At 25.2% G+C, this 2,664-nt stretch overlaps 1 long non-coding RNA gene across 1 annotated transcript; it reads left to right on the top strand.

Moving 5' to 3' along the window:
* The first annotated feature begins 1,248 nt into the window (after positions 1-1,248).
* LOC128286537 (uncharacterized) lies at positions 1,249-1,959 on the top strand. Its single transcript, XR_008277142.1, has 2 exons — positions 1,249-1,363; positions 1,723-1,959. It is a non-coding gene; the product is annotated as an uncharacterized LOC128286537 (long non-coding RNA).
* Positions 1,960-2,664: the final 705 nt, after the last annotated feature.

The following is a 2,664-nucleotide window of genomic DNA, read 5'->3' on the forward strand; positions in this document are numbered from 1 at the left end:
AATAACAATAATATGATAATAAAAATAACATTGGTGGTAATAATGATAATAGTAAGAATAAATATAAAAATAATAGTAACATAGCTAAAAGATAATACTAACGGTGATAATAATATAAATAATAACGATAATAATGTTAATAAAAATACAAAATGATGAAAAGTAAAATGTCAATGAAAATAATATAAGAAAAGCAATAGTAAAATAGTAGCATTCATACGTAAATAAATATAGGGTAATACATGAAATATAATAATAACATAAACATAAATAAATAAGTAGTACTAGATAAAATAAATATAGATTAGAATATAATAATAAGTAATAGTAATAATAACAGATATAACAATAGTAATAATAGTAATGGTAATAGCATAGTAGTATTAGAAATATACAATATATAGTATTAGAGGTAAATACATAATATCTACATATTAGAAATAATAATAATAATGTTAAAAATAACTATTAATAATACTACATAAATATATACATATATATATTAAAGACATATACATATATAACAAAACATATACTAATATTAGTAACAAATATAATAGGGTAAAAATAGATATAATGATAATAGGTATATAACATGGTATTAATATGTGTATAATATAGTATTTAAATGTGTATACATAAAATATATATTAGGAATAATAATAATATTAAAAACAACTATAAATATATACATAAAATATATATATAAGTATTAATTAAAACTAAAAAAATTCTAAATAATAGTAAAAATATGCTAATAATAATAATAACGAAAATAGTAAATAGAATAATAAATAATATTAAAAATAAAAAAATGGTAAAAATAATATAAAAACCACATTAAATCTGGAAAAAAAGGACTAAATTTGAAACAAAAATGAAGTTTTGGGGCCAATTTAAAAAGAAATATAAAAAGGGGACCCATTTGAATGCGCGTGCAACTGCAGAGGGCCAAAAATACAATTTACCCGAGCCCTTAAAACGACGTTACTAAAGGGAGGACCAAATCGCAAAATGCGATAAATTTTAGGGCCAATTTAAAAGAAATAAAAACCTAATTGCAAAATATATAAAAAGTTGAAGGACCGTGCGCGCAATTAGACCATGATACAAAAACACGCGGATCCTGAGGCGGGTCGGGTCGGACTGATCGGGTCATGCTCGAAACGACGTCATTTTGGGGTTAAAAGACAACTCCCAAAACGACGTCGTTTTGGGAGGCTATAAAAGGGCCATTTTCAGCAAAAAAAAAATCATTTGGGCTGCTGGAAAAGAAAAAAAAAGGGAGAGAGGGGAGGGAGGCGATTTCCGGCCACAGGGGCGGTCACGGTCCGGTCGTCGGACCGCACGGTGGCCGGAAAAGGTAAAAATTTCCCCTTTTTTTATTTTCTGTTATTTTTTTGTGTTTATAGTATATATATATTCGAATAAAAAGGTTCAAAAAATAGAAAAGAAAAAAATAAATAAATCAAAAGAAAATACAATCACCTTTGTTTTTTATTTTGATTCTATGTGTTTCGGTTTCTTCCGATTTGGTGTTTTTTTCCTCTTGATTTGCTATTGTGTGCTTTTACTCTCTGATTTCTGTTTGTATTTTAAAATCAAATATTGTTTCTATTTCTCACAAAATGCCGAAGTTGTACAATGGTTTTGGATTTGGCCTTTTATAGCCATTTTTCCTTACAACTTGCTTCCTAATAAATTGCTCTGTTTTTCTTGCAGGAAAATGGGCGGTGCTAGTGTCAAACAGTGGCGGTGGACGTGACAAGCGGTGGGATTAGGTGATTTAGGGTTTTAACTTTTCTAAAACCCTAAATCAATTGGTTGGGTCTTATTTGGGCTAGGGCCTTTTTTAGGGATTGGGCTAATGTAGTTTTGGGGTATTTGGGTAGGTAGTTTTTTGGTTTAAGTTGGGCCAAAATTGGGCCTCAACAGTAATTTAATAACAATTACTATTAATTTGATAGTAGCAATTACCATTAAATTAGCCCAAAACATGCATCAAACAAATTTAAACTATGCATAACTCATCACATATCCATTCTTAAACATCTTAAAAAAAGTCAAGCTAGTATAAATAAAGAACCAAATCTGATCATAATTTTGCTTGAAGATATCTAAAAACACCAAAACAAAATGGAAGGGGCACTTCGTATTTTCACACCCAAAATCATAAAAAGCTAAAATTTATAGCAGTCAAAAGTATTTTTGAAATCATAAACAATACTAAATAAACAACTTTTCTGAACTCAAAAGTAAAAGTAATTTTTTTTAGCTCTTATTTTTGGTAAAAGTGTTTTTACTGAACAAAAGATAATTTTAACTTTTATAAAGTATTGTATATAATATTTATATTGGGTATATAATTACTTTCCATTGAAATTTATTTTAAATATATAATATTATATATTTAAAATTTTATTTTATATTTTAATATTTAAACTATATTTTATATATTTGAATTAAATTTTATAAATAATTAATATTAATTGCTTAAAAATATTTAAAATTTATATTTCATATATTAAAATATTAAAATATTAACAACAAATTATAATAAATTGTTTTTTATATTCTTACTAAAATATCATAACATTAAATAAATTGAATATTATTTAAATGCATATTTGTTACTTTATAACACCATACTTAAAATAAATATTT

Source organism: Gossypium arboreum, chromosome 13 (assembly GCF_025698485.1).
Source record: "Gossypium arboreum isolate Shixiya-1 chromosome 13, ASM2569848v2, whole genome shotgun sequence".
NCBI classification, from domain to species: domain Eukaryota; kingdom Viridiplantae; phylum Streptophyta; class Magnoliopsida; order Malvales; family Malvaceae; genus Gossypium; species Gossypium arboreum.